Here is a 26,783-nt window from a genome sequence, read left to right on the forward strand (position 1 = left end):
TCAGATTACAATCATGTTTCCTCAACTTCTCTGGACGACAGTTTATTGGAAGGCTAGTTAGCAAAGAGGTCAACATGAGCCGTCAGAGTTTTAACCAACAACAATCTTGCAAACATAGCGACTTTGTCGTCGTAGTTAGTAAATATCAGACCCCCCTTCAGTGACAAAAAAAGTGACTTTTCCCAGGTATTATTGACAATTCAAGACTCAGTTTATTTCCATTTTAAATGGCGCCACATTTGTCAGGAACATGCGTCTGTGGGACGAGCTGAGAATGTGGGCTGAACCCAGGAAACATTTGACAAATGTTCTCTGCCGAATACCAGGAAGCACAGTTGCAACCCAGAAATAATCCACCAGGAAGCATCGTTACAACCCAGAAATAATCCCCAGGAAACATCGTTAATTTACAACCCAGAAATAATGCACCAGGAAGTATTGTTACAACCCAGAAATAATCCACGAGGAAGCATCGTTACAACCCAGAAATAATCCACGAGGAAGCATCGTTACAACCCAGAAATAATGCACCAGGAAGCATTGTTACAACCCAGAAATAATCCACCTGGAAGCATCGTTACAACCCGGAAATAATCCACCTGGAAACATCGTTACAACCCAGAAATAACCCACCAGGAAGCACCGTTACAACCCAGAAATAATCCACCAGGAAGCACCGTTACAACCCAGAAATAATCCACAAGGAAACACTGTTACAACCCGGAAATAATCCACCAGGAAGCATCGTTACAACACAGAAATAATCCACCAGGAAACACCGTTACAACCCAGAAATAATCCACCAGGAAACACTGTTACAACCCAGAAATAACCCACCAGGAAACACTGTTACAACCCAGAAATAACCCACCAGGAAACACTGTTACAACCAAGAAATAACCCACCAGGAAACAATGTTACAACCAAGAAATAATCGACCTGGAAACACCGTTACATCACAGACATAATCCACCAAACACTCACTTCCTTATTTTTTGTGCTACATTTATAATTCTAAATAAATAATGATAATTATGCAGTTGTGCACATGTAGTCAAGATAAAAACGAGTTGTGACACAAATAAAAATAAATAAAAAGTGTGTTGCTGCATTTGTCGCTGTTTATTTTTAACTTTGACTTCACAGTATCTTCATTTATTGCATCCTGGTCTGCAGCTTGTAACTTCCCTTTTTCATACAGTCACTTTTACGACTTTATTCTTCCGTCATAAAACATTTAAAACAATAACAAACATGAGGAGTTATGATAAGGTGTTGTGACATCATTCAGAGACTTCTGGAACGGAGACGCCCGGGACGGACGGCAGCGCCTCTCTGAGAACCTGGCGACTGACCGAAGACAGACCTAAAAACACCAAAAAGATCTCAGAACCATCGACCCGACAGGTTCTGGCAGAAGTGAGGCCCGATGGTTCAGCCTGCTGATCCAGCCGGGTCATCCAGGGTCATTCAGGGTCGGCCTCACCTGATAAACGCGGGTTCGGGTCTCAGGGGCTCAGCACATCGACCCGATCAGCATCTCCGTTCCGACCAATGAGCAGCAGCCTCAGCCGTCCTGGGACCGGTCCTGATCCGTATAAATCCTGACGCTCTCATGGAAACCTTCTCATCCAGACTGATATTAAAAGCTGGGCACACAGAAGGAGTGCCGGTGCCGGCGTACGGGCGGGAACGCCCGCCAGGACTCTGTGTACAGTGCAGCCACGTGTGATTGCTTTTCCCAGGACTCCTCCGCAGCTTTATCCCTGTTCCATTTCGGGCTGCGTATCCATGGCGACCGTGGTGCGGGTAACACCTGAGAGACGACGGCTGGGGTTGGAAATAACCCGCTGCTGGACCGGATCTGAAGGGAAGCCCCGCCCCCTCTGATGTCACTCTGACCTCCAGGGTCGATCAGTAACAAGAAGGATCAGTCCGTTCTGGGAGGAGTTTCTGGGGGGAGAGGTGAAGCTAATGACACCCCCCCACCAGATTACCCCCCACCAGGTCCAGGTTTAACAAACTCAGAACCTGGAGGTCGAGTTCAGTTGTTGTTCAACTGTATCTAAACATTGTTGTCACGGAGACGCAGCGGGGGGGGGATTAGTGTGTGTGTGTGTGTGTGTGTGTGTGTGTGTGTCAGTGTGGATCTCAATCCTCTTTACTTTCCTCTGCTGTACTCTCAGCTGCTTTGTTTCCATCTGTGATCCTGCAGTTCAGCTCAGGTACCAAGGCCTGCAGTTCTGGTACCGACTAGGGTCCAGATCCAGACCTGCAGGTCCTCTACTGACCACTAGGGTCCAGATCCAGACCTGCAGGTCCTCTACAGACCACTAGGGTCCAGATCCAGACCTGCAGTTCCTCTACAGACCACTAGGGTCCAGATCCAGACCTGCAGGTCCTCTACAGACCACTAGGGTCCAGATCCAGACCTGCAGGTCCTCTACAGACCACTAGGGTCCAGATCCAGACCTGCAGGTCCTCTACAGACCACTAGGGTCCAGATCCAGACCTGCAGTTCCTCTACAGACCACTAGGGTCCAGATCCAGACCTGCAGGTCCTCTACAGACCACTAGGGTCCAGATCCAGACCTGCAGGTCCTCTACAGACCACTAGGGTCCAGATCCAGACCTGCAGGTCCTCTACAGACCACTAGGGTCCAGATCCAGACCTGCAGTTCCTCTACAGACCACTAGAGTCCAGATCTAGAACTGCAGGTCCTCTACAGACCACTAGGGTCCAGATCCAGACCTGCAGGTCCTCTACAGACCACTAGGGTCCAGATCCAGACCTGCAGGTCCTCTACAGACCACTAGGGTCCAGATCCAGACCTGCAGGTCCTCTACAGACCACTAGGGTCCAGATCCAGACCTGCAGGTCCTCTACAGACCACTAGAGTCCAGATCCAGACCTGCAGGTCCTCTACAGACCACTAGGGTCCAGATCCAGACCTGCAGGTCCTCTACAGACCACTAGAGTCCAGATCCAGACCTGCAGGTCCTCTACTGACCACTAGGGTCCAGATCCAGACCTGCAGGTCCTCTACTGACCACTAGGGTCCAGATCCAGACCTGCAGGTCCTCTACAGACCACTAGGGTCCAGATCCAGACCTGCAGGTCCTCTACAGACCACTAGGGTCCAGATCCAGACCTGCAGGTCCTCTACAGACCACTAGGGTCCAGATCCAGACCTGCAGGTCCTCTACAGACCACTAGGGTCCAGATCCAGACCTGCAGGTCCTCTACAGACCACCAGGGTCCAGATCCAGACCTGCAGGTCCTCTACTGACCACTAGGGTCCAGATCCAGACCTGCAGGTCCTCTACAGACCACTAGGGTCCAGATCCAGACCTGCAGGTCCTCTACAGACCACCAGGGTCCAGATCCAGACCTGCAGGTCCTCTACTGACCACTAGGGTCCAGATCCAGACCTGCAGGTCCTCTACTGACCACTAGGGTCCAGATCCAGACCTGCAGGTCCTCTACAGACCACTAGGGTCCAGATCCAGACCTGCAGGTCCTCTACAGACCACTAGAGTCCAGATCCAGACCTGCAGGTCCTCTACAGACCACTAGGGTCCAGATCCAGACCTGCAGGTCCTCTACAGACCACTAGGGTCCAGATCCAGACCTGCAGGTCCTCTACAGACCACTAGGGTCCAGATCCAGACCTGCAGGTCCTCTACAGACCACTAGGGTCCAGATCCAGACCTGCAGGTCCTCTACAGACCACTAGGGTCCAGATCCAGACCTCGTACATTCATCATGTAATCTATTTTCACCTTGTCAGGTAAAAGTAGACCAATCTGAAAGGGGGCGTGGCTTCATGAGCAACTAGCAGCTGCTAGCCGTTAGCCCTTTAGCTACTTAGCAGTTCAATAAACTTGGAGATAAAAGACCAAAAGACTTGTGGTGTTATAGGTACCAGAACTCGGTCACGGTGACGGCGGCCCAGCGAGACGCTAGCGGAGACGCTACCGTCAGCCGCTAAACCATTAGCTGCAAGTGGTAGCAGCAGCCAAGCAGCTAGCTAGTCCAATCAGGGACCTGCACCTCCAGGTACCGCCCTGGCGCTACTGTCCCCGGGTCAGCTAGCTGGATCAGGTCCAATCATCAGGTTGGTGGCTAGCGGGTCCGTGTACTTCGCAGCCATCCGTTATTTGTTTTGAAATGACAAAATAAAAATAGAGAAATAATCCGTTTCCCATCTTTTGTTTTGATAATAAAAAACGGAAAACGGATCGCTATCCATTATCCGTTATCCATTATCCGATTTCATTGATGTGTTTGAAAATCGAAATTGGGAATTAAAACAGCGAGTGGAAAACTCTTTTCTCTATTTCCTATTCGTTTCCAACGGGGGGGCAGTATGTTAGAGTTCAGTACATGTTATTGATTGGACGCTGCTTTTTTTTTTACGCTGCAGCTGAACGGACTGTCACAACATCACTACAGTTTCATGATGGATTGAAGCCAGATTACAGATTAAACTCATGTTTCACTCCCAGGTTTCATATTTGATTTATTTTCTGTTTCAACATTAAAAAAATCTAAAACTGTTAATTTTCAATCTGATGAACAAAAGAACCAGAAACAACTTTCTTCATTTATTGCTGCACATGTGCAATCCCCCCATTTGTCCAATCCTTGTTTTCAGTATCCTTGGAAACGAATAGGAAATAGAGAAAAGAGTTTTCCACTCGCTGTTTTAATTCCCAATTTCGATTTTCAAACACATCAATGAAATCGGATAACGGATAATGGATAACGATCCGTTTTCCGTTTTTTATTATCAAAACAAACGACGGGAAACAGATTATTTTGGATTATTTCTCTATTTTTTCTCTATTTTTATTTTCATTTCAAAACAAAAATCGGATGGCCGCGAAGTACACGGACCCTAGCGGTTAGCGGTTAGCAGCTCCACCGCGGTCCGGCTGACGTCTGGCGTCGTTCCAGATGTTTCGGTGGCAACGTGAGAGGCAAGGCCCGAAGGCTTCAGTGTGTTTATATTTTCTGTCTCCCACCTGAAGGGGGCGTGGCTAATGGGCGGGGCTCGTTATCCAGCAGGATGAGTCTCCGGAGATTCTCATCTCGAGAGAAACGCCTCGTTCAGCTAAACGACGGAGTCGGGAGGTTCATCGTCCCGCCGGCGGCTCAGCTTCCTCTTTCGTGACTCATTAACCGATTTATCTGGAGGTTTCTGGCTTGTTCAAATATTTACGGAGAACTGGACTCTGACCCGCGTCTCTGACCCGCCGGGTTCCTGCCGTCAATGATTGAGTTAAGTTTCTGCCTCAGACCCAAACGAGCAGCACCGGCCCGTCGTGGAGGTCAACAGAGGTCACAGCAGCTCACCTGAGGACCAGGACCCGGTTCTGAGGGGAGTTCCTGGGAAACCAACGTTCCTGATGTTTTTATTCTGTGTTTCAACTTGTCGGCGCCGTAAATAAACCCTGTGTTCACTTTTATCACGACACTAAAGCTTACAGGTCCCATATGACCCCCCCCCCCCCCCCCCCCCGATTAAAGTCAGATTTATGGTCCAGCAGCCGCATGTACCACACACACACACACACACACACACACACACACACACACACACACACACACACACACACACACACACACACACACACACACACACACACACACACACACACACACACACACACACACACACACACACACACACACACACACACACACACACACACACACGAGCCTCAGCTGCAGCCCGAGTGAGTAAACATGTGAAGCGGCTCTGTCGCCACGGAAACGCCTCATTGTTCCCGTGCGTGACACGGCCTGCTCCTGGGCGTCGCCGCGGTAACCAGCCGGGAAGACCTGGACCAGAACACGGTGGTCCGTCTCACCTTCAGAACCAGAACACCTTTAGAACCAAAACACCTTTAGAACCAAAACACCTCTAGAACCAAAACACCTCTAGAACCAAAACACCTCTAGAACCAAAACACCTCTAGAACCAAAACACCTCTAGAACCAAAACACCTTTAGAACCAAAACACCTTTAGAACCAAAACACCTCTAGAACCAAAACACCTCTAGAACCAAAACACCTTTAGAACCAAAACACCTTTAGAACCAAAACACCTTTAGAACCAAAACACCTTAAGAACCAAAACACCTCTAGAACCAAAACACCTCTAGAACCAAAACACCTTTAGAACCAAAACACCTCTAGAACCAAAACACCTCTAGAACCAAAACACCTTTAGAACCAAAACACTTCTAGAACCAAAACACCTCTAGAACCAAAACACCTCTAGAACCAAAACACCTCTAGAACCAAAACACCTTTAGAACCAAAACACCTCTAGAACCAAAACACCTCTAGAACCAAAACACCTCTAGAACCAAAACACCTTTAGAACCAAAACACCTTTAGAACCAAAACACCTTTAGAACCAAAACACCTCTACAACCAAAACACCTCTAGAACCAAAACACCTTTAGAACCAAAACACCTCTAGAACCAAAACACCTCTAGAACCAAAACACCTCTAGAACCAAAACACCTCTAGAACCAAAACACCTTCAGAACCAAAACACCTTTAGAACCAAAACACCTTTAGAACCAAAACACCTTAAGAACCAAAACACCTCTAGAACCAAAACACCTTTAGAACCAAAACACCTCTAGAACCAAAACACCTTAAGAACCAAAACACCTCTAGAACCAAAACACCTCTAGAACCAAAACACCTTTAGAACCAAAACACCTCTAGAACCAAAACACCTTAAGAACCAAAACACCTCTAGAACCAAAACACCTCTAGAACCAAAACACCTTTAGAACCAAAACACTTCTAGAACCAAAACACCTCTAGAACCAAAACACCTCTAGAACCAAAACACCTCTAGAACCAAAACACCTCTAGAACCAAAACACCTTTAGAACCAAAACACCTCTAGAACCAAAACACCTCTAGAACCAAAACACCTCTAGAACCAAAACACCTTTAGAACCAAAACACCTTTAGAACCAAAACACCTTTAGAACCAAAACACCTCTAGAACCAAAACACCTCTAGAACCAAAACACCTTTAGAACCAAAACACCTTTAGAACCAAAACACCTCTAGAACCAAAACACCTCTAGAACCAAAACACCTTTAGAACCAAAACACCTCTAGAACCAAAACACTTCTAGAACCAAAACACCTTTAGAACCAAAACACCTTTAGAACCAAAACACCTCTAGAACCAAAACACCTCTAGAACCAAAACACCTCTAGAACCAAAACACCTCTAGAACCAAAACACCTTAAGAACCAAAACACCTTAAGAACCAAAACACCTCTAGAACCAAAACACCTCTAGAACCAAAACACCTCTAGAACCAAAACACCTTCAGAACCAAAACACCTCTAGAACCAAAACACCTCTAGAACCAAAACACCTTTAGAACCAAAACACTTCTAGAACCAAAACACTTCTAGAACCAAAACACCTTTAGAACCAAAACACCTTTAGAACCAAAACACCTCTAGAACCAAAACACCTCTAGAACCAAAACACATCTAGAACCAAAACACCTCTGGAACCAAAACACCTTTGGAACCAAAACACCTTTAGAACCAAAACACCTTTGGAACCAAAACACCTTTAGAACCAAAACACCTCTAGAACCAAAACACCTCTAGAACCAAAACACCTCTAGAACCAAAACACTTCTAGAACCAAAACACTTCTAGAACCAAAACACTTCTAGAACCAAAACACCTTTAGAACCAAAACACCTTTAGAACCAAAACACCTCTAGAACCAAAACACCTCTAGAACCAAAACACCTCTAGAACCAAAACACCTCTAGAACCAAAACACCTCTAGAACCAAAACACCTTTAGAACCAAAACACCTCTAGAACCAAAACACCTCTAGAACCAAAACACCTCTAGAACCAAAACACTTCTAGAACCAAAACACCTTTAGAACCAAAACACCTCTAGAACCAAAACACCTCTAGAACCAAAACACCTCTAGAACCAAAACACCTCTAGAACCAAAACACCTTCAGAACCAAAACACCTTTAGAACCAAAACACCTTTAGAACCAAAACACCTTAAGAACCAAAACACCTCTAGAACCAAAACACCTTTAGAACCAAAACACCTCTAGAACCAAAACACCTCTAGAACCAAAACACCTCTAGAACCAAAACACCTCTAGAACCAAAACACCTTTAGAACCAAAACACCTCTAGAACCAAAACACCTCTAGAACCAAAACACCTCTAGAACCAAAACACTTCTAGAACCAAAACACCTTTAGAACCAAAACACCTTTAGAACCAAAACACCTTTAGAACCAAAACACCTCTAGAACCAAAACACCTCTAGAACCAAAACACCTTTAGAACCAAAACACCTCTAGAACCAAAACACCTCTAGAACCAAAACACCTCTAGAACCAAAACACCTCTAGAACCAAAACACTTCTAGAACCAAAACACCTTTAGAACCAAAACACCTCTAGAACCAAAACACTTCTAGAACCAAAACACCTTTAGAACCAAAACACCTTTAGAACCAAAACACCTCTAGAACCAAAACACCTCTAGAACCAAAACACCTCTAGAACCAAAACACCTCTAGAACCAAAACACCTTAAGAACCAAAACACCTCTAGAACCAAAACACCTCTAGAACCAAAACACCTTTAGAACCAAAACACCTCTAGAACCAAAACACGTCTAGAACCAAAACACCTTTAGAACCAAAACACCTTTAGAACCAAAACACCTCTAGAACCAAAACACCTCTAGAACCAAAACACGTCTAGAACCAAAACACCTTTAGAACCAAAACACCTTTAGAACCAAAACACCTCTAGAACCAAAACACCTCTAGAACCAAAACACCTTTAGAACCAAAACACCTCTAGAACCAAAACACCTTTAGAACCAAAACACTTCTAGAACCAAAACACTTCTAGAACCAAAACACCTTTAGAACCAAAACACCTTTAGAACCAAAACACCTCTAGAACCAAAACACCTCTAGAACCAAAACACCTTTAGAACCAAAACACCTCTAGAACCAAAACACCTCTAGAACCAAAACACCTCTAGAACCAAAACACCTCTAGAACCAAAACACTTCTAGAACCAAAACACCTTTAGAACCAAAACACCTCTAGAACCAAAACACTTCTAGAACCAAAACACCTTTAGAACCAAAACACCTTTAGAACCAAAACACCTCTAGAACCAAAACACCTCTAGAACCAAAACACCTCTAGAACCAAAACACCTCTAGAACCAAAACACCTTAAGAACCAAAACACCTCTAGAACCAAAACACCTCTAGAACCAAAACACCTTTAGAACCAAAACACCTCTAGAACCAAAACACGTCTAGAACCAAAACACCTTTAGAACCAAAACACCTTTAGAACCAAAACACCTCTAGAACCAAAACACCTCTAGAACCAAAACACGTCTAGAACCAAAACACCTTTAGAACCAAAACACCTTTAGAACCAAAACACCTCTAGAACCAAAACACCTCTAGAACCAAAACACCTTTAGAACCAAAACACCTCTAGAACCAAAACACCTTTAGAACCAAAACACTTCTAGAACCAAAACACTTCTAGAACCAAAACACCTTTAGAACCAAAACACCTTTAGAACCAAAACACCTCTAGAACCAAAACCCCTTTAGAACCAAAACACCTCTGGAACCAAAACACCTCTGGAACCAAAACACCTTTAGAACCAAAACACCTTTAGAACCAAAACACCTTTAGAACCAAAACACCTCTAGAACCAAAACACCTCTAGAACCAAAACACCTTTAGAACCAAAACACCTCTAGAACCAAAACACCTCTAGAACCAAAACACCTCTAGAACCAAAACACCTCTAGAACCAAAACACTTCTAGAACCAAAACACCTTTAGAACCAAAACACCTCTAGAACCAAAACACTTCTAGAACCAAAACACCTTTAGAACCAAAACACCTTTAGAACCAAAACACCTCTAGAACCAAAACACCTCTAGAACCAAAACACCTCTAGAACCAAAACACCTCTAGAACCAAAACACCTTAAGAACCAAAACACCTCTAGAACCAAAACACCTCTAGAACCAAAACACCTTTAGAACCAAAACACCTCTAGAACCAAAACACGTCTAGAACCAAAACACCTTTAGAACCAAAACACCTTTAGAACCAAAACACCTCTAGAACCAAAACACCTCTAGAACCAAAACACGTCTAGAACCAAAACACCTTTAGAACCAAAACACCTTTAGAACCAAAACACCTCTAGAACCAAAACACCTCTAGAACCAAAACACCTTTAGAACCAAAACACCTCTAGAACCAAAACACCTTTAGAACCAAAACACTTCTAGAACCAAAACACTTCTAGAACCAAAACACCTTTAGAACCAAAACACCTTTAGAACCAAAACACCTCTAGAACCAAAACCCCTTTAGAACCAAAACACCTCTGGAACCAAAACACCTTTGGAACCAAAACACCTTTAGAACCAAAACACCTTTGGAACCAAAACACCTTAAGAACCAAAACACCTTTAGAACCAAAACACCTCTAGAACCAAAACACCTTTAGAACCAAAACACTTCTAGAACCAAAACACTTCTAGAACCAAAACACCTTTAGAACCAAAACACCTTTAGAACCAAAACACCTCTAGAACCAAAACCCCTTTAGAACCAAAACACCTCTGGAACCAAAACACCTTTGGAACCAAAACACCTTTAGAACCAAAACACCTTTGGAACCAAAACACCTTAAGAACCAAAACACCTTTAGAACCAAAACACCTCTAGAACCAAAACACCTCTAGAACCAAAACACCTCTAGAACCAAAACACCTCTAGAACCAAAACACCTTTAGAACCAAAACACCTTTAGAACCAAAACACCTCTAGAACCAAAACACCTCTAGAACCAAAACACCTCTAGAACCAAAACACCTCTAGAACCAAAACACTTCTAGAACCAAAACACCTTTAGAACCAAAACACCTCTAGAACCAAAACACTTCTAGAACCAAAACACCTTTGGAACCAAAACACCTTTGGAACCAAAACACCTTTAGAACCAAAACACCTTTGGAACCAAAACACCTTTGGAACCAAAACACCTTTGGAACCAAAACACCTTAAGAACCAAAACACCTTTAGAACCAAAACACCTTTAGAACCAAAACACCTCTAGAACCAAAACACCTCTAGAACCAAAACACCTCAAGAACCAAAACACCTCTAGAACCAAAACACGTCTAGAACCAAAACACGTCAAGAACCAAAACACGTCTAGAACCAAAACATCTCTGGAACCAAAACACCTTCAGAACCAAAACACCTTTAGAACCAAAACACCTTTAGAACCAAAACACCTTAAGAACCAAAACACCTCTAGAACCAAAACACCTCTAGAACCAAAACACCTCTAGAACCAAAACACCTTTAGAACCAAAACACCTCTAGAACCAAAACACCTCTAGAACCAAAACACCTTTAGAACCAAAACACTTCTAGAACCAAAACACTTCTAGAACCAAAACACCTTTAGAACCAAAACACCTCTAGAACCAAAACACCTTTGGAACCAAAACACCTTTAGAACCAAAACACCTTTGGAACCAAAACACCTTAAGAACCAAAACACCTTTAGAACCAAAACACCTTTAGAACCAAAACACCTTTAGAACCAAAACACCTTTGGAACCAAAACACCTTTGGAACCAAAACACCTTTAGAACCAAAACACCTTAAGAACCAAAACACCTTTAGAACCAAAACACCTCTAGAACCAAAACACCTCAAGAACCAAAACACCTCAAGAACCAAAACACCTCTAGAACCAAAACACCTCTAGAACCAAAACACCTCTAGAACCAAAACACGTCTAGAACCAAAACACGTCTAGAACCAAAACATCTCTGGAACCAAAACACCTTTGGAACCAAAACACCTTAAGAACCAAAACACCTTTAGAACCAAAACACCTTTGGAACCAAAACACCTTAAGAACCAAAACACCTTAAGAACCAAAACACCTTTAGAACCAAAACACCTTTGGAACCAAAACACCTTAAGAACCAAAACACCTTTAGAACCAAAACACCTTTGGAACCAAAACACCTTTGGAACCAAAACACCTTTGGAACCAAAACACCTTTAGAACCAAAACACCTTAAGAACCAAAACACCTTTAGAACCAAAACACCTCTAGAACCAAAACACCTCTAGAACCAAAACACCTTCAGAACCAAAACACCTCTAGAACCAAAACACGTCTAGAACCAAAACATCTCTAGAACCAAAACACCTTTAGAACCAAAACACCTTAAGAACCAAAACACCTCTAGAACCAAAACACCTTTAGAACCAAAACACGTCTAGAACCAAAACATCTCTAGAACCAAAACACCTTTAGAACCAAAACACCTTAAGAACCAAAACACCTCTAGAACCAAAACACCTTTAGAACCAAAACACCTTTGGAACCAAAACACCTTTGGAACCAAAACACCTTTGGAACCAAAACACCTTTAGAACCAAAACACCTCTAGAACCAGAACACCTTTAGAACCAAAACACCTCTAGAACCAAAACACCTCTAGAACCAAAACACCTTTGGAACCAAAACACCTTCAGAACCAAAACACCTTTAGAACCAAAACACCTTAAGAACCAAAACACCTTAAGAACCAAAACACCTTTAGAACCAAAACACCTCAAGAACCAAAACACCTTTAGAACCAAAACACCTTAAGAACCAAAACACCTTTAGAACCAAAACACCTTTAGAACCAAAACACCTCTAGAACCAAAACACCTTTGGAACCAAAACACCTTCAGAACCAAAACACCTTTAGAACCAAAACACCTTTGGAACCAAAACACCTTCAGAACCAAAACACCTTTAGAACCAAAACACCTTAAGAACCAAAACACCTTAAGAACCAAAACACCTTTAGAACCAAAACACCTCAAGAACCAAAACACCTTTAGAACCAAAACACCTCTAGAACCAAAACACCTTTGGAACCAAAAGACCTTTGGAACCAAAACACCTTTGGAACCAAAACACCTTTGGAACCAAAACACCTTTAGAACCAAAACACCTCTAGAACCAGAACACCTTTAGAACCAAAACACCTCTAGAACCAAAACACCTCTGGAACCAAAACACCTTTGGAACCAAAACACCTTCAGAACCAAAACACCTTTAGAACCAAAACACCTTAAGAACCAAAACACCTTTAGAACCAAAACACCTTTAGAACCTAAACACCTCAAGAACCAAAACACCTTTAGAACCAAAACACCTTAAGAACCAAAACACCTCTAGAACCAAAACACCTTTAGAACCAAAACACCTCAGGAACCAAAACACCTTTAGAACCAAAACACCTCTAGAACCAAAACACCTCTAGAACCAGAACACCTCTAGAACCAGAACACCTCTAGAACCAAAACACCTCTAGAACCAGAACACCTCTAGAACCAGAACACCTCTAGAACCAGAACACGTCTAGAACCAAAACACCTTTAGAACCAAAACACCTTAAGAACCAAAACACCTTTAGAACCAAAACACCTCTAGAACCAGAACACCTCTAGAACCAAAACACCTCTAGAACCAAAACACCTCTAGAACCAAAACACCTCTAGAACCAAAACACCTCTAGAACCAAAACACCTCTAGAACCAAAACACCTTTAGAACCAGAACACGTCTAGAACCAAAACACGTCTAGAACCAAAACACCTTTAGAACCAAAACACCTTTGGAACCAAAACACCTTAAGAACCAAAACACCTTTAGAACCAAAACACCTTTAGAACCAAAACACCTTTAGAACCAAAACACCTTTGGAACCAAAACACCTTTGGAACCAAAACACCTTTAGAACCAAAACACCTTAAGAACCAAAACACCTTTAGAACCAAAACACCTCTAGAACCAAAACACCTCAAGAACCAAAACACCTCAAGAACCAAAACACCTCTAGAACCAAAACACCTCTAGAACCAAAACACCTCTAGAACCAAAACACGTCTAGAACCAAAACACGTCTAGAACCAAAACATCTCTGGAACCAAAACACCTTTGGAACCAAAACACCTTAAGAACCAAAACACCTTTAGAACCAAAACACCTTTGGAACCAAAACACCTTAAGAACCAAAACACCTTAAGAACCAAAACACCTTTAGAACCAAAACACCTTTGGAACCAAAACACCTTAAGAACCAAAACACCTTTAGAACCAAAACACCTTTGGAACCAAAACACCTTTGGAACCAAAACACCTTTGGAACCAAAACACCTTTAGAACCAAAACACCTTAAGAACCAAAACACCTTTAGAACCAAAACACCTCTAGAACCAAAACACCTCTAGAACCAAAACACCTTCAGAACCAAAACACCTCTAGAACCAAAACACGTCTAGAACCAAAACATCTCTAGAACCAAAACACCTTTAGAACCAAAACACCTTAAGAACCAAAACACCTCTAGAACCAAAACACCTTTAGAACCAAAACACGTCTAGAACCAAAACATCTCTAGAACCAAAACACCTTTAGAACCAAAACACCTTAAGAACCAAAACACCTCTAGAACCAAAACACCTTTAGAACCAAAACACCTTTGGAACCAAAACACCTTTGGAACCAAAACACCTTTGGAACCAAAACACCTTTAGAACCAAAACACCTCTAGAACCAGAACACCTTTAGAACCAAAACACCTCTAGAACCAAAACACCTCTAGAACCAAAACACCTTTGGAACCAAAACACCTTCAGAACCAAAACACCTTTAGAACCAAAACACCTTAAGAACCAAAACACCTTAAGAACCAAAACACCTTTAGAACCAAAACACCTCAAGAACCAAAACACCTTTAGAACCAAAACACCTTAAGAACCAAAACACCTTTAGAACCAAAACACCTTTAGAACCAAAACACCTCTAGAACCAAAACACCTTTGGAACCAAAACACCTTCAGAACCAAAACACCTTTAGAACCAAAACACCTTTGGAACCAAAACACCTTCAGAACCAAAACACCTTTAGAACCAAAACACCTTAAGAACCAAAACACCTTAAGAACCAAAACACCTTTAGAACCAAAACACCTCAAGAACCAAAACACCTTTAGAACCAAAACACCTCTAGAACCAAAACACCTTTGGAACCAAAACACCTTTGGAACCAAAACACCTTTGGAACCAAAACACCTTTGGAACCAAAACACCTTTAGAACCAAAACACCTCTAGAACCAGAACACCTTTAGAACCAAAACACCTCTAGAACCAAAACACCTCTGGAACCAAAACACCTTTGGAACCAAAACACCTTCAGAACCAAAACACCTTTAGAACCAAAACACCTTAAGAACCAAAACACCTTTAGAACCAAAACACCTTTAGAACCTAAACACCTCAAGAACCAAAACACCTTTAGAACCAAAACACCTTAAGAACCAAAACACCTCTAGAACCAAAACACCTTTAGAACCAAAACACCTCAGGAACCAAAACACCTTTAGAACCAAAACACCTCTAGAACCAAAACACCTCTAGAACCAGAACACCTCTAGAACCAGAACACCTCTAGAACCAAAACACCTCTAGAACCAGAACACCTCTAGAACCAGAACACCTCTAGAACCAGAACACGTCTAGAACCAAAACACCTTTAGAACCAAAACACCTTAAGAACCAAAACACCTTTAGAACCAAAACACCTCTAGAACCAGAACACCTCTAGAACCAAAACACCTCTAGAACCAAAACACCTCTAGAACCAAAACACCTCTAGAACCAAAACACCTCTAGAACCAAAACACCTCTAGAACCAAAACACCTTTAGAACCAGAACACGTCTAGAACCAAAACACGTCTAGAACCAAAACACCTCTAGAACCAAAACACCTTTAGAACCAAAACACCTCTAGAACCAAAACACCTCTAGAACCAAAACACCTCTAGAACCAAAACACCTCTAGAACCAAAACACCTTCAGAACCAAAACACCTCTAGAACCAAAACACTTTCAGAACCAAAACACCTTTAGAACCAGAACACGTCTAGAACCAAAAACACCCCTAGAACCAAAACACCCCTAGAACCAAAACACCTCTAGAACCAAAACACCTCTAGAACCAAAACACCTCTAGAACCAAAACACCTTTAGAACCAAAACACCTCTAGAACCAAAACACCTCTAGAACCAAAACACCTCTAGAACCAAAACACCTCTAGAACCAAAACACCTCTAGAACCAAAACACCTCTAGAACCAAAACACCTTGGCTGCGTCCGAAATTGCATACTTCCACCCTAATGAGTATGCAAAATGAGTATGCAAGATTTTTTAGTGCGTCCGAAACATTAGTACATACTCAATAGTGTGCTCTATCCATGCTCATTCCGGAGAAATGTATTAGTTAGATGGACACTAGCTAAGCAGAAACTTCCCACAATGCAATGCAGCTGTGTTTGGTTTCTAAGTGATACTTATATGTCATAAGTGTAATATTAAGTATAATAATATTATATAATATTAATATTATAATTGTTCGTATATATAATAATATTATATAATGTCATCTTATTTGGGCCAGCATAAACGAGAAAAAATAGCGGAGCGGTGCTGCTACTGCGACACGTCACTTCCTCCCAACGGCAGGAAGTGACGTGTGCGCTCTGAGTAGTGCGTCCGAATTAATGCCCACTACTGATATTTACTCAAAAGTGTGCCGAACTTAAGTATACTTTTTAGTATATACTGTTTAGTACTTTCAGAACCAAAACACCTTTAGAACCACAACCGCTTTAGGAAAGGCAAGTTTATTTGTATAGCACAATTCAACACAAGGTAATTCAAAGTGCTTTACATCAACATTAAAAGCGGCAAGACACGTAACAAGAGAAGATCTGTACTTGACTAAAGTGTTACTCGCAGCAAGTAAAAAAGCAGTCACAAGAAACTGGCTCAATGTAAATGCCCCGAAACAGGAACAGTGGTTGGAAATTGTCCAGGAAATTTGTGTTATGGAAAAATGTACATATCTTCTAAGGATCAAAGAGAATGTATTTGAAAAGAACTGGGAAAAATGGAATACTTACATGAGACGTGACACCAACTGAACAAATGCCGAATGGAACAGTGGACTGAATAGAAGATCATCTCCAGACAGTTTGTTTTTGTTAATGTTATTATTATTGTTATTCTAATATGCAACTTGTTTGCAGTATTGTTTTGTTGGTTTACGTGTGAAAAAAAACGTGTGAAATAAAAATTTAAGTTATAAAAAAAAAAAAGCGGCCAGACACAATTAAAACATAAATAACAAATAAAATGAAATTATAAGAAAAGAGGCTTTTGAACCAAAACACCTTCAGAACCAGATGTTTTGGCAGCTTGCTGGTCTGGACCCCCCAGGTGTGTAAACACAACGCCACGAGGGAAGACATCAGTAATGTTTCAGAGAAGCAGACCAGACTTTTACATTTAAATCACCACATTTCTCTACTGGTTGCCCCCGACGACCCGTCCGGGTCTCCGTGGAAACGGGTCAGCTGATGAGGTCGCTGCTGCCGTGCTGAGGGCTGATAGTGGAATCGATCATGTGGCGCTGCAGCGTTTCCATTGATTACCAGTCCTGTGATGCGGCAGCGTGGAGGCCACGCCCCTCTCGTGGTCCCGCCCCTGACCCACTGGACCCTGCAGAGACCCGGAGACCAGGAGACCCAGAGACCCCCCCCCCCCGGCATTTCCCTCATCTGATTTGAACTGAATTGCTTTCATTGAACAGCTGAACCAGGACACCCCCACGTCCCAGCATGCAACACGGTGGCGTTACATCCTCCAGGTTATTTTTCCTCATTAATGTTTGTAATCAATATTTAATAATCGGTTTCCCCGGAGCCGCCAACTTTAACGAGGTTACTAACCGCAGCGGCGCCGCGGGCCCTCATCGATCTGGACCCTGGTCCAGCATCTGATCCGGATTCCGGCCCCATCACAACTTTTCCACCTGCAGCTCCGCGGCGCCGCAGGAGGCTGAAAATAATCCTCAGTAATCCTGGAAGTGCTGAAGTCTGCAGTCCTGCTGGGGGGTCGGGGGGGTCGTGGGGGCTGTCAGAAGCCGGGACGACCCCCCCCGGTGGGAGGCAGAGCCACTTATGGCGCTTTTCCACTAGTACCTACACAGTGCGACTCGACACGCCCCCGTTTTGCGCTTTTACACTACAGGTGGAGGCGTGCCGGGTAGATACTTTTTCTGTATCTATTCTGCTGAGGTTCTAAGCGTGCTGAGTCATTGCAAGGGCCCTATCCCAATTTGGGATAGGGCCTCCCAATACACCCACTACCCCTACTTTTCAGCCCTACCCCTAAATTTTGCGCGTTCCGTGAGGGTAGTGGTGTCACAATTCCGGAAAACGAGGGTAGTATGTATGAATCTAGCCCTTCACAGCTAGGGATTTCAGATAGCTGACCTAGGGCCAGAAACATTTCGCAGAATACTTTTCGTCGTCATTTGCGGACTGAATTGAAAAAAAAAACATGGCGGACATTTCTTATTTTTTAGTGAATAAAAATCTGTTTTTGAGTTAGTTTCTGCATAAAACTGCATTTTGATTACATTTATAGCGAGAAATATATATTTTACTTTCATAATATTCACTCAGTGAATGTACATAATATTCACTCAGTGAATGTACATAATCACTCGTTTTCCCGTTGTTGCGAAGTCTTTTTGAAACACCTCCCTCCTACCATGAAACACCTCCCTCTACCATGAAACACCTCCCTCTACCATGAAACACCTCCCTCCTACCATGAAACACCTCCCTCTACCATGAAACACCTCCCTCTACCATGAAACACCTCCCTCTACCATGAAACACCTCCCTCCTACCATGAAACACCTCCCTCTACCATGAAACACCTCCCTCCTACCATGAAACACCTCCCTCCTACCATGAAACACCTCCCTCCTACCATGAAACACCTCCCTCTACCATGAAACACCTCCTTCCTACCATGAAACACCTCCCACCTACCATGAAACACCTCCCTCTACCATGAAACACCTCCCTCCTACCATGAAACACCTCCTTCCTACCATGAAACACCTCCTTCCTACCATGAAACACCTCCCCCCTACCATGAAACACCTCCCCCCTACCATGAAACACCTCCCCCTACCATGAAACACCTCCCCCTACCATGAAACACCTCCCCCTACCATGAAACACCTCCCCCTACCATGAAACACCTCCCTCCTACCATGAAACACCTCCCCCTACCATGAAACACCTCCCTCTACCATGAAACACCTCCCTCTACCATGAAACACCTCCCTCCTACCATGAAACACCTCCCCCCTACCATGAAACACCTCCCTCCTACCATGAAACACCTCCCTCTACCATGAAACACCTCCCCCTACCATGAAACACCTCCCCCTACCATGAAACACCTCCCTCTACAATGAAACACCTCCCTCTACCATGAAACACCTCCCTCCTACCATGAAACACCTCCCTCCTACCATGAAACACCTCACCCTACCATGAAACACCTCCCTCTACCATGAAACACCTCCCTCTACCATGAAACACCTCCCCCTACCATGAAACACCTACCATGAAACACCTCCCTCTACCATGAAACACCTCCCTCTACCATGAAACACCTCCCTCTACCATGAAACACCTCCCTCTACCATGAAACACCTCCCTCTACCATGAAACACCTCCCTCTACCATGAAACACCTCCCCCTACCATGAAACACCTCCCCCTACCATGAAACACCTCCCTCCTACCATGAAACACCTCCCCCTACCATGAAACACCTCCCTCTACCATGAAACACCTCCCTCTACCATGAAACACCTCCCTCTACCATGAAACACCTCCCTCTACCATGAAACACCTCCCTCTACCATGAAACACCTCCCCCTACCATGAAACACCTCCCTCTACCATGAAACACCTCCCTCTACCATGAAACACCTACCATGAAACACCTCCCTCTACCATGAAACACCTCCCCCTACCATGAAACACCTCCCTCTACCATGAAACACCTCCCTCTACCATGAAACACCTCCCTCTACCATGAAACACCTCCCTCTACCATGAAACACCTCCCTCCTACCATGAAACACCTCCCTCTACCATGAAACACCTCCCTCCTACCATGAAACACCTCCTTCCTACCATGAAACACCTCCCCCTACCATGAAACACCTCCCTCTACCATGAAACACCTCCCTCTACCATGAAACACCTCCCTCTACCATGAAACACCTCCCTCTACCATGAAACACCTCCCTCCTACCATGAAACACCTCCCTCTACCATGAAACACCTACCATGAAACACCTCCCTCTACCATGAAACACCTCCCTCTACCATGAAACACCTCCCTCTACCATGAAACACCTCCCTCCTACCATGAAACACCTCCCCCTACCATGAAACACCTCCCCCTACCATGAAACACCTCCCTCCTACCATGAAACACCTCCCCCTACCATGAAACACCTCCCTCTACCATGAAACACCTCCCTCTACCATGAAACACCTCCCTCCTACCATGAAACACCTCCCCCTACCATGAAACACCTCCCCCTACCATGAAACACCTCCCTCCTACCATGAAACACCTCCCCCTACCATGAAACACCTCCCTCTACCATGAAACACCTCCCTCCTACCATGAAACACCTCCCCCTACCATGAAACACCTCCCCCCTACCATGAAACACCTCCCTCCTACCATGAAACACCTCCCTCCTACCATGAAACACCTCCCTCTACCATGAAACACCTCCCTCCTACCATGAAACACCTCCCCCTACCATGAAACACCTCCCCCTACCATGAAACACCTCCCTCTACCATGAAACACCTCCCCCTACCATGAAACACCCCCTTCGTACCATGAAACACCTCCCTCTACCATGAAACACCTCCCTCTACCATGAAACACCTCCCTCCTACCATGAAACACCTCCCTCTACCATGAAACACCTCCCTCCTACCATGAAACACCTCCCTCTACCATGAAACACCTCCCTCTACCATGAAACACCTCCCTCTACCATGAAACACCTACCATGAAACACCTCCCTCTACCATGAAACACCTCCCTCTACCATGAAACACCTCCCTCTACCATGAAACACCTCCCTCCTACCATGAAACACCTCCCCCTACCATGAAACACCTCCCCCTACCATGAAACACCTCCCTCCTACCATGAAACACCTCCCCCTACCATGAAACACCTCCCTCTACCATGAAACACCTCCCTCTACCATGAAACACCTCCCTCTACCATGAAACACCTCCCTCCTACCATGAAACACCTCCCCCTACCATGAAACACCTCCCCCTACCATGAAACACCTCCCTCCTACCATGAAACACCTCCCCCTACCATGAAACACCTCCCTCTACCATGAAACACCTCCTTCCTACCATGAAACACCTCCCCCCTACCATGAAACACCTCCCCCTACCATGAAACACCTCCCTCTACCATGAAACACCTCCCCCTACCATGAAACACCTCCCCCTACCATGAAACACCTCCTCCTACCATGAAACACCTCCCCCCTACCATGAAACACCTCCCTCCTACCATGAAACACCTCCCTCTACCATGAAACACCTCCCTCCTACCATGAAACACCTCCCCCTACCATGAAACACCTCCCTCTACCATGAAACACCTCCCTCCTACCATGAAACACCTCCCCCTACCATGAAACACCTCCCCCCTACCATGAAACACCTCCCTCCTACCATGAAACACCTCCCTCCTACCATGAAACACCTCCCTCTACCATGAAACACCTCCCTCCTACCATGAAACACCTCCCCCTACCATGAAACACCTCCCCCTACCATGAAACACCTCCCTCTACCATGAAACACCTCCCCCTACCATGAAACACCCCCTTCGTACCATGAAACACCTCCCTCTACCATGAAACACCTCCCTCTACCATGAAACACCTCCCTCCTACCATGAAACACCTCCCTCTACCATGAAACACCTCCCTCCTACCATGAAACACCTCCCTCTACCATGAAACACCTCCCTCTACCATGAAACACCTCCCCCTACCATGAAACACCTACCATGAAACACCTCCTTCCTACCATGAAACACCTCCCCCCTACCATGAAACACCTCCCCCTACCATGAAACACCTCCCTCTACCATGAAACACCTCCCTCCTACCATGAAACACCTCCCCCTACCATGAAACACCTACCATGAAACACCTCCTTCCTACCATGAAACACCTCCCCCCTACCATGAAACACCTCCCCCTACCATGAAACACCTCCCCCTACCATGAAACACCTCCCCCTACCATGAAACACCTCCCTCTACCATGAAACACCTCCCCCTACCATGAAACACCTCCCTCTACCATGAAACACCTCCCTCCTACCATGAAACACCTCCCCCCTACCATGAAACACCTCCCCCTACCATGAAACACCTCCCTCTACCATGAAACACCTCCCCCTACCATGAAACACCCCCTTCGTACCATGAAACACCTCCCTCTACCATGAAACACCTCCCTCTACCATGAAGCACCTCCCTCCTACCATGAAACACCTCCCTCCTACCATGAAACACCTCCCTCCTACCATGAAACACCTCCCCCCACCATGAAACACCTCCCTCTACCATGAAACACCTCCCTCCTACCATGAAACACCTCCCTCCTACCATGAAACACCTCCCTCTACCATGAAACACCTCCCTCTACCATGAAACACCTCCCTCCTACCATGAAACACCTCCCTCCTACCATGAAACACCTCCCTCCTACCATGAAACACCTCCCTCTACCATGAAACACCTCCCTCTACCATGAAACACCTCCCCCTACCATGAAACACCTCCCTCCTACCATGAAACACCTCCCTCTACCATGAAACACCTCCCTCTACCATGAAACACCTCCCTCCTACCATGAAACACCTACCATGAAACACCTCCTTCCTACCATGAAACACCTACCATGAAACACCTACCATGAAACACCTCCCTCCTACCATGAAACACCTCCCCCTACCATGAAACACCTCCCCCCTACCATGAAACACCTCCCTCTACCATGAAACACCTCCCCCTACCATGAAACACCCCCTTCGTACCATGAAACACCTCCCCCTACCATGAAACACCCCCTTCCTACCATGAAACACCTCCCTCTACCATGAAACACCTCCCCCTACCATGAAACACCTCCCCCTACCATGAAACACCTCCCCCTACCATGAAACACCCCCCCTACCATGAAACACCTCCCTCTACCATGAAACACCTCCCTCTACCATGAAACACCTCCCCCTACCATGAAACACCCCCCCTACCATGAAACACCTCCCCCTACCATGAAACACCTCCCCCTACCATGAAACACCTACCATGAAACACCTCCCTCCTACCATGAAACACCTCCCTCCTACCATGAAACACCTACCATGAAACACCTCCCTCTACCATGAAACACCTCCCTCTACCATGAAACACCTCCCCCTACCATGAAACACCTCCCCCTACCATGAAACACCTCCCTCTACCATGAAACACCTCCCACCTACCATGAAACACCTCCCTCTACCATGAAACACCTCCCTCCTACCATGAAACACCTCCCTCTACCATGAAACACCTCCCTCTACCATGAAACACCTCCCTCTACCATGAAACACCTCCCTCTACCATGAAACACCTCCCCCTACCATGAAACACCTCCCCCTACCATGAAACACCTCCCCCCACCATGAAACACCTCCCTCCTACCATGAAACACCTCCCTCTACCATGAAACACCTCCCTCTACCATGAAACACCTACCATGAAACACCTCCCCCTACCATGAAACACCTCCCCCCACCATGAAACACCTCCCTCCTACCATGAAACACCTCCCTCTACCATGAAACACCTCCCTCCTACCATGAAACACCTCCCTCCTACCATGAAACACCTCCTTCTACCATGAAACACCTCCCTCCTACCATGAAACACCTCCCTCCTACCATGAAACACCTCCCTCTACCATGAAACACCTCCCTCTACCATGAAACACCTCCCTCTACCATGAAACACCTCCCTCTACCATGAAACACCTCCCTCTACCATGAAACACCTCCCCCTACCATGAAACACCTCCCTCTACCATGAAACACCTCCCCCTACCATGAAACACCTCCTTCTACCATGAAACACCTCCCCCTACCATGAAACACCTCCCCCTACCATGAAACACCTCCCTCCTACCATGAAACACCTCCCTCTACCATGAAACACCTCCCTCTACCATGAAACACCTCCCTCTACCATGAAACACCTACCATGAAACACCTCCCTCTACCATGAAACACCTCCCTCTACCATGAAACACCTCCCTCTACCATGAAACACCTCCCTCCTACCATGAAACACCTCCCCCTACCATGAAACACCTCCCCCTACCATGAAACACCTCCCTCCTACCATGAAACACCTCCCCCTACCATGAAACACCTCCCTCTACCATGAAACACCTCCCTCTACCATGAAACACCTCCCTCTACCATGAAACACCTCCCTCCTACCATGAAACACCTCCCCCTACCATGAAACACCTCCCCCTACCATGAAACACCTCCCTCCTACCATGAAACACCTCCCCCTACCATGAAACACCTCCCTCTACCATGAAACACCTCCCTCCTACCATGAAACACCTCCCCCTACCATGAAACACCTCCCCCCTACCATGAAACACCTCCCTCCTACCATGAAACACCTCCCTCCTACCATGAAACACCTCCCTCTACCATGAAACACCTCCCTCCTACCATGAAACACCTCCCCCTACCATGAAACACCTCCCCCTACCATGAAACACCTCCCTCTACCATGAAACACCTCCCCCTACCATGAAACACCCCCTTCGTACCATGAAACACCTCCCTCTACCATGAAACACCTCCCTCTACCATGAAACACCTCCCTCCTACCATGAAACACCTCCCTCTACCATGAAACACCTCCCTCCTACCATGAAACACCTCCCTCTACCATGAAACACCTCCCTCTACCATGAAACACCTCCCTCTACCATGAAACACCTACCATGAAACACCTCCCTCTACCATGAAACACCTCCCTCTACCATGAAACACCTCCCTCTACCATGAAACACCTCCCTCCTACCATGAAACACCTCCCCCTACCATGAAACACCTCCCCCTACCATGAAACACCTCCCTCCTACCATGAAACACCTCCCCCTACCATGAAACACCTCCCTCTACCATGAAACACCTCCCTCTACCATGAAACACCTCCCTCTACCATGAAACACCTCCCTCCTACCATGAAACACCTCCCCCTACCATGAAACACCTCCCCCTACCATGAAACACCTCCCTCCTACCATGAAACACCTCCCCCTACCATGAAACACCTCCCTCTACCATGAAACACCTCCTTCCTACCATGAAACACCTCCCCCCTACCATGAAACACCTCCCCCTACCATGAAACACCTCCCTCTACCATGAAACACCTCCCCCTACCATGAAACACCTCCCCCTACCATGAAACACCTCCTCCTACCATGAAACACCTCCCCCCTACCATGAAACACCTCCCTCCTACCATGAAACACCTCCCTCTACCATGAAACACCTCCCTCCTACCATGAAACACCTCCCCCTACCATGAAACACCTCCCTCTACCATGAAACACCTCCCTCCTACCATGAAACACCTCCCTCTACCATGAAACACCTCCCTCCTACCATGAAACACCTCCCCCTACCATGAAACACCTCCCTCTACCATGAAACACCTCCCCCTACCATGAAACACCTCCCTCTACCATGAAACACCTCCCTCCTACCATGAAACACCTCCCCCTACCATGAAACACCTCCCCCCTACCATGAAACACCTCCCTCCTACCATGAAACACCTCCCTCCTACCATGAAACACCTCCCTCTACCATGAAACACCTCCCTCCTACCATGAAACACCTCCCCCTACCATGAAACACCTCCCCCTACCATGAAACACCTCCCTCTACCATGAAACACCTCCCCCTACCATGAAACACCCCCTTCGTACCATGAAACACCTCCCTCTACCATGAAACACCTCCCTCTACCATGAAACACCTCCCTCCTACCATGAAACACCTCCCTCTACCATGAAACACCTCCCTCCTACCATGAAACACCTCCCTCTACCATGAAACACCTCCCCCTACCATGAAACACCTCCCCCTACCATGAAACACCTCCCCCCTACCATGAAACACCTCCCTCTACCATGAAACACCTCCCTCTACCATGAAACACCTCCCTCCTACCATGAAACACCTCCCTCCTACCATGAAACACCTCCCTCTACCATGAAACACCTCCCTCTACCATGAAACACCTCCTCCTACCATGAAACACCTCCCTCCTACCATGAAACACCTCCCTCTACCATGAAACACCTCCCTCCTACCATGAAACACCTCCCCCTACCATGAAACACCTCCCCCTACCATGAAACACCTCCCTCTACCATGAAACACCTCCCCCTACCATGAAACACCCCCTTCGTACCATGAAACACCTCCCTCTACCATGAAACACCTCCCTCTACCATGAAACACCTCCCTCCTACCATGAAACACCTCCCTCTACCATGAAACACCTCCCTC

At 45.6% G+C, this 26,783-nt stretch overlaps 1 protein-coding gene across 12 annotated transcripts in view; it reads right to left on the reverse strand.

Moving 5' to 3' along the window:
- The window catches only part of LOC133424400 (epidermal growth factor receptor kinase substrate 8-like), a 71,047-nt gene that overhangs the window by 33,519 nt on the left and 10,745 nt on the right, over positions 1-26,783 (reverse strand). For 2 of the 12 annotated variants that reach the window (XM_061714979.1, XM_061714968.1), the window contains exon 1: positions 1,487-1,839. The exons of the other annotated variants lie outside the window; for them this stretch is intronic. The gene's annotated coding sequence lies outside the window, so the exon portion shown is untranslated. Of the gene's footprint in view, positions 1-1,486; positions 1,840-26,783 lie in introns of those variants that run through there. 12 annotated transcript variants of the gene reach the window in all.

This window comes from Cololabis saira, chromosome 23, assembly GCF_033807715.1.
Source record: "Cololabis saira isolate AMF1-May2022 chromosome 23, fColSai1.1, whole genome shotgun sequence".
Lineage (NCBI taxonomy): Eukaryota > Metazoa > Chordata > Actinopteri > Beloniformes > Belonidae > Cololabis > Cololabis saira.